Raw genomic sequence first — 7,212 nt, forward strand, 5'->3', positions numbered from 1 at the left:
AAACACCCCAGGGAAAGAAATGAGAGACTATAAATATGTATTAGATATAAACTTACAGTTCTTGCTTCCTCCAAATTGCTCTAATTCTTTTCTCTGACTGTTCTGATGTCCTCTAGTCCTCTAGAATCCTCTTGTCCTCTTGGTTTGTTAAGAGAGGAGTTAATACAGCTCTGTTTAGCTCTTAAGATATTAACTCTTTGTGGATCAGAGCTGGAAGGCTGTGCTTTTTCTCTATGCATGTTTTAGTTGAAGAAAGAGCAGCTAAAAGATTCCTTAACATAGCAATTTCTCAACTAAAACTAAAGCTGAAAACATATTTATTTGATTTGAGATTAATAGAAACTTGTTGGTATTGGGAGAATGATCTTTAAATCTCTTTCTGAAGGGCAACAACAGTGGTAGATTCTCTGGATCCCTGAGATCTCTCTGAAGAGAACAAACTCTGCTCCATCGGGAGGATCAACGTGCCTGCTCAATCCACATGTGCCAGAACCCTCTCAAGTAAAAGAATGTATATCTCCCATTTCAGTGTGACCACAGTTTCCAAATGAAACACTGGGATGTAATTACGCAACAACAGAACTTGACATTTGAAAATTAGATATTCTTAAAAATTCTGCATGGCTGAAGAATCCTAAAATTCATATGGGGCAACAAAAGACCCCGAATTGCTAAAGCAATCCTGAGAAAAAAGAACAAAACGGGAGGCATCACAATCCCTGACTTCAAAACATACTACAAAGCTACAGTAATCAAAACAGCATGGTACTGGTACAAAAACAGGTGCACACAGATCAATGGAACAAAATTGAAAGCCCAGAAATAAAACCACACATCTATGGACAGCTTATCTTTGACAAAGGAGCTGAGGGCATACAATGGAGAAAAGAAAGTCTTTTCAACAAATGGTGCTGGGAAAACTGGAAAGCCACATGTAAAAGAATGAAAATTGACCATTCTTTTTCACCATTCACCAAAATAAACTCAAAATGGATTAAAGACCTAAAGGTGAGACCTGAAACCATAAGGCTTCTGAAAGAAAACGTAGGCAGTACACTCTTTGACATCAGTATTAAAAGGATCTTTTCAGACACCATGCCTTCTCAGAGAAGGGAAACAATAGAAAGAATAAACAAATGGGACTTCATCAGATTAAAGAGCTTTTTCAAGGCAAATGAAAACAGGATTGAAACAAAAAAACAACCCACTAACTGGGAAAAAATATTTGCAAGTCATATATCTGACAAAGGCTTAATATCCTTAATATATAAAGAACTCTCGCAACTCAATCACAAAACATCAAACAACCCAATCAAAAAATGGGCTGGAGACATGAACAGACATTTCTCCAAAGAAGATATACTGATGGCCAATAGGCACATGAAAAGATGCTCATCATCGCTGATCATCAGGGAAATGCAAATCAAAACTACACTAAGATATCACCTTACACCCGTTAGAATGACAAAAATATCTAAAACTAATAGCAACAAATGTTGGAGAGGTTGCGGAGAAAAAGGAACCCTCATACACTGCTGGTGGGAATGCAAACTGGTGCAGCCACTATGGAAAACAGTATGGAGATTCCTCAAAAAACTAAAAATAGAACTACCATACGATCCAGCCATCCCACTACTGGGTATTTATCCAAAGAGCCTGAAGTCAGCAGTCCCAAAAGTCCTGTGCACCCCAATGTTTATTGCAGCACTGTTTACAATAGCCAAGACGTGGAAGCAACCTAAGTGCCCATCAACAGACGAATGGATAAAGAAGATGTGGTACATATATACAATGGAATACTACTCAGCTGCAAAACAGAACAAAATCATTCCATTTGCAATAACATGGATGGACCTTGAAAGAATTATGTTAAGTGAAACAAGCCAGCAAGAGAAAGATAATCTGTGTATGACTCCACTCATATGAGGAATTTAAAACTATGGACCAAGAACAGTTTAGTGGATACCAGGGGAAAGGTGGGGTGGGGGGTAGGCACAAAGGGTGAAGTGGTGCACCTACAACATGACTGACAAACATTAATGTACAATTGAAATTTCACAAGATCGTAACCTATCAATAACTCAAAAAAAAAAAAAACTGGGAGAAAAAAAATTCTGCATGGCTGGTCATTGCATTCAAACTTTATATTAAGTGGAATATGGTCTCAATTGTTATGTGAAATCCTCTCTTTTTTGCATACTCGGTGTGTGCATTGGGAAAGTTCCCTTTCTGGTTACTGCCATGAAGTGCAGGGAGCTCCCAGGAGGGCGAGCACATGTTTAATGGGCCCTGTGTGACTTCCCTTATATCCTACAAAATAATAAAATAAAACAAAAAGGAGAGACAATTAGGAAGTATAGAAATTATCCAGAATACATAAATTTCCCAGTGAAAATAGGAAAATCCAACAGAATATTTTCCCATATCTAAGTGAGAGAGTTATAAAAACTGCCCTTTCCTGCACTCAAGATTGCTTCTTGCCAATCTATTTCACAATGAATCTTGAGTCTTCTCTCCTTCTTTTGTATGATCTAACCAGAGATAGTGCTGGGCAAAATTTTGAAGTAGGCTAAGTTTGTGTTTGGTGATCTTCCTCTCTCTTTTCTGAATTTCTGATTTTTTAAACACTTCCTCCTGCCCCTTTTAGGCAACCAGTTACCTCGTTTTTTCCCCCTTGGCATTCTCATTACATCTGAGAGAGAATTTAAACCATTTGTTCTTTTTTCACCAGGCTTAATGCTCTACGAAATGTGAAATGTAAGGCCTTGTTTCATGTTAAAGGAATTTCAGTCATCAAGAAGGAGTGGGAGTCAAAACAATCCTGAGAAAAAAGAACAAAGGCATTACACTCCCTGATTTCAAAATATACTACAAAGCTCTAGTAATCAAAACAGCATGATACTGGCAGAAAAACAGACACACAGATCAATGCAACAGAATTGAGAGCCCAGAAATAAGCCTACATATCTATGAACAGCTACCTTTCAACAAAGGAGACAAGAACACACAACAGAGAAAGGAAAGTCTCTCCAATAAATGGTGTTGGGAAAACTGGACAGCCACATGCAAAAGAGTGAAAGTAGACCATAATCTAACACCATACACAAAAATTAACTCAAAATGGATTAAAGACTTGAATGTAAGACCTGAAATGACAAAACTCCTAGAAGAAAACATAGGCAATATGCTCTTTGACATTGGTCTTAGCAGTATCTTCTTTTTGTTTTCGGTGTTATATATATTTTTTATTGAGTTCATAATAGTTTACATCATTGTGAAATTTTAGTTGTACATTATTACTTGTCCATGACCATATAAGTGCTCCCCTTCACCTCCTGTACCCACCCTCCAACCCCCTTCCCCGTTTGTCAGTATGTTTGTTTATCTTCCACATATGACTGAAATCATATGGTGTTTGTCTTTCTGTGTCTGGCTTATTGCACTTAATATAGTACCCTCCAGGTCCATTCATGTTGTTGCAAATGGGATGATTTCAACTTTTTTATGGCTGAATAGTATTCCATGGTGTATATATAAATATATATATATCTTCTTTATCCAATTATCAGTTGATGGGCACTTGGGTTGCTTCCACATCTTGGCTATTGTGAATAATTTAGCGATATCTTTTTGAATGTGTCTCCTTAGGCAAGGGAAAGAAAAAATAAAAAAATAGGACTACATCAAAATAAAAAGCTTCTGCGTGGCAAAGAAAACCACCAACAAAACAAAAAGACAACCTACCAATTGGGAAAAGATATTTGCAAATCATGTATCCAAAAAGGGGTTAATTTCCAAAAGCTACAAAGAACTCACACAACTCAACAGCAAAAAACAAGCAACTTGATTAAAAAATGGGCAGAGGATCTGAATAGACATTAATCCAAAGACGATATGCAGATGGCCAACAGGCACATGAAAAGATGTTCAACATCACTAATTATTAGGGAAATGCAAATCAAAACCACAATGAGATATCACCTCACACCCATCAGAATGGCTATTATTAAAATGACAAGAAATAAGTATTGGAGAGGATGTGGAGAAAAGGGAGTCCTTGTACACTGCTGGCGGGAATGTAAATTGGTGCAGCCAGTATGGAAAATCATACAGAGATTCCTAAAAAAAATAAAAAATAGAACTACCAAACGATCCAGCTATTCCACTTCTGGGTATTTATCCAAAGAACAGGAAAACACTAATTTGAAAAGATATATGCACCTCTGTGTTCACTGCAACATTATTCACAATAGCCAAGACTTGGAAACAACCTAAGTGCCCATGGATGGATGAACAGATAAAGAAGATGTGATGTGTATACACAATGGAATACTACTCAAAAAAACAAAAGATGCAATCTTGTCATTTGTGACAACACGAATGGACCTTGAGGGTATTATGCTAAGCAAAATAAGTCAGATGGAGAAAGACAAATGCTATATGATTTCACTCATATGTAGAAGATAAATAAACAAACAAGCACATAGATATGGAGAACAGATGGGGAGTCACCAAAGGGGATAGGGGTAGGAGGAGTGTCAAAGGGGTAAAGGAGCACACATTTACCATGACAGATGGCAACTAGACTTTTGGTGGTGAACATGATGCAGTCTATACAGAAGTTGAAATATAATGCTGTACACCTGAAATTTATACAATATTATAAAACAATGTTACCTCAATTGAAAAAGTGAGCAATAAAAATGGAGTTGAAGATATTATAACATTTTTATGATTACAAAAGTAATACATGCTCATGATAGACATGAATAGAAAAATAAACAGAAGAAAATGAAATGGATTAGTAATCCTATCATCCAGACATAGCTACTGCTGGTATTTTGGTTTGTGTATGCATAAAAGCATACATACTATGTAAGATAAAAAATAGGATCATTTGTTTTATTTTTGAAAATTTATTTTAAAAAAATTAAAAATTGTGGGGGCTGGCCCCGTGGCTGAGTGGTTAAGTTCACGCACTCTGCTGCAGGCAGCCCAGTGTTTCGTTGGTTCGAATCCTGGGCGTAGACATGGCACTGCTCATCAGACCACGCTGAGGCAGCGTCCCATATGCCACAACTAGAAGGACCCACAAAGAAGAATATACAACTATGTACTGGGGGGCTTTGGGGAGAAAAAGGAAAAAAATAAAATCTTTCAAAAAAAATTAAAAATTGTGGTAAAATACGCATAAAATTTACTATTTTAACCCTTTTGTTTTATTTCGTTTTGGTGAGGAAGATTGTCCATGAGCTAACATTGTGCCAATCTTTCTCTATTTTGTATTTGGAACATTACCACAGCATGGCTTGATGAGTGGTATGTAGGTCCATGCCCAGGATCCAAGCCCCATTAACCCCAGGGCACCAAAGTAGAGTGCGTGAATGTAACCACTGTGACACTAAGCTGGCCCCCTATTTTAACCATCTTTAAATGGACAGTTCAGTAGTAAGTATTGTTAAAAAACAAAATTCAATTGTTAAAAAACAAAATCCAACTCACATCAGGAGTCCCTGATACGGACAACTAATTCTCAGCAAGGGAGCCAAGAACATACAATGGAGAAAGGAAAGTCGCTTCAGTGCATGGTGTTGGGAAAACTGGATAGCCGCATGCAAAAGAAAGTAGACCATTATCTTACACCATGCACAAAAAAAAAACCCTCAAAATGGATTAAAGGCTTGAATGTAAGATCTGAAACCATTAAACTTCTAGAAGAAAACATAGGCAGTATGCTCTTCGACATTGGTCTTAGCTGCGTTTTTTCAAATGCCATGTCTGACTGGGCAAGGGAAACAATAGAAAAAACAAACAAATGGGACTACATCAAACTAGAAAGCTTCTGCACAGCAAAGGAAACCATCAACAAAACGAAAAGACAATCTAACAATTGGGAGAAGGTATTTGCAAACCATATATCAGATAAGGGGTTAATATCCAACATATACTAAGAACTCAGACATCTCAACTAGAAAAAAACTCACAAGCCAAGTAAAAAATGGGTAAAAAGATCTGAACAGAGATTTCTCCAAAGAAGATATACAGATGGCCAACAGGAACATGAAAAGATGTTGAACATCATTAACTATCAGGGAAATGCAAATCAAAACTACAATGAGGTGTCACCTCACTCCCATCAGAAAGGCTATAATTAACAAGACAGGAAACAATAAGTGTTGGAGAGGATGTGGAGAGAAGGGAACCCTCATACGCGAGAGTGCAAACTGGTGCAGCCACTATGGAAAACAGTAGGGAGATTCCTCAGAAAATTAAGAATAGATCTACCATATGATCCAGCTATTCCACTGCTGGGTATTTATCCAAAGAATTTGAAAACACAAATACACAAAGATACATGCACCCCTATGTTCATTGCAGCATTATTCACAATAGCCAAGGCATGCAAGCAACGTAGGTGCCTATCAAGGGACAAATGGATAAAGAAGATGTGCCATATATACACAATGGAATACTACTCAGCCATGAGAAATGATGAAATCTGGGGCCAGCCCCGTGGCTGAGTGCCTGAGTTCATGCGCTCTGCTGCACTGGCCCAGGGTTTCACCAGTTCGAATCGTGGACGCAGACATGGCACCGCTCGTCGGGCCACGCTGAAGCAGTGTCCGACATGCCACAACCAGAAGGACCCACAATTAAAATATACAACTATATACTGGGGGGATTTGGGGAGAAAAAGCAGAAGACAAAGAAAGATTGGCAACAGTTGTTAGTTATGCCAATCTTTAAAATAAAAAAGAATAAAGAAATGATGAAATCTGGCCATTTGTGACAACATAGATGGACCTGGAGGGTATTATGCTAAGTGAAATGTCAGAGGGAGAAAGTCAAATACCGTATGATCTCACTCATAAGTAGACGATAAAAACAATGACAAACAAATGCATACAGACAGAGACTGGATTAGTGGTTACCAGAGGGGAAGAGGGCAGGGAGGAGGGCAAAAGAGGTGATTAGGCACATGTGTGTGGTGACGGACGGTAATTAGTCTTTGGGTGGTGAACATGATGTAACCTACACAGAATTCGAACTATATTACAATGTACACTTGAAATTAAAAAAAAAAAGAGGGGCTGGCCACGTTGCTGAGTGGTTAGAGTTCTCAAGCTCCACTGCAGTGGCCCAGGGTTTCCCTGGTTCGAATCCTGGGCATGGACATGGCACCGCTCATCGAGCCATGCTGAGGCGGTGTCC

This window comes from Equus quagga, chromosome 2 (assembly GCF_021613505.1).
Source record: "Equus quagga isolate Etosha38 chromosome 2, UCLA_HA_Equagga_1.0, whole genome shotgun sequence".
Taxonomy (NCBI): Eukaryota; Metazoa; Chordata; class Mammalia; order Perissodactyla; family Equidae; genus Equus; species Equus quagga.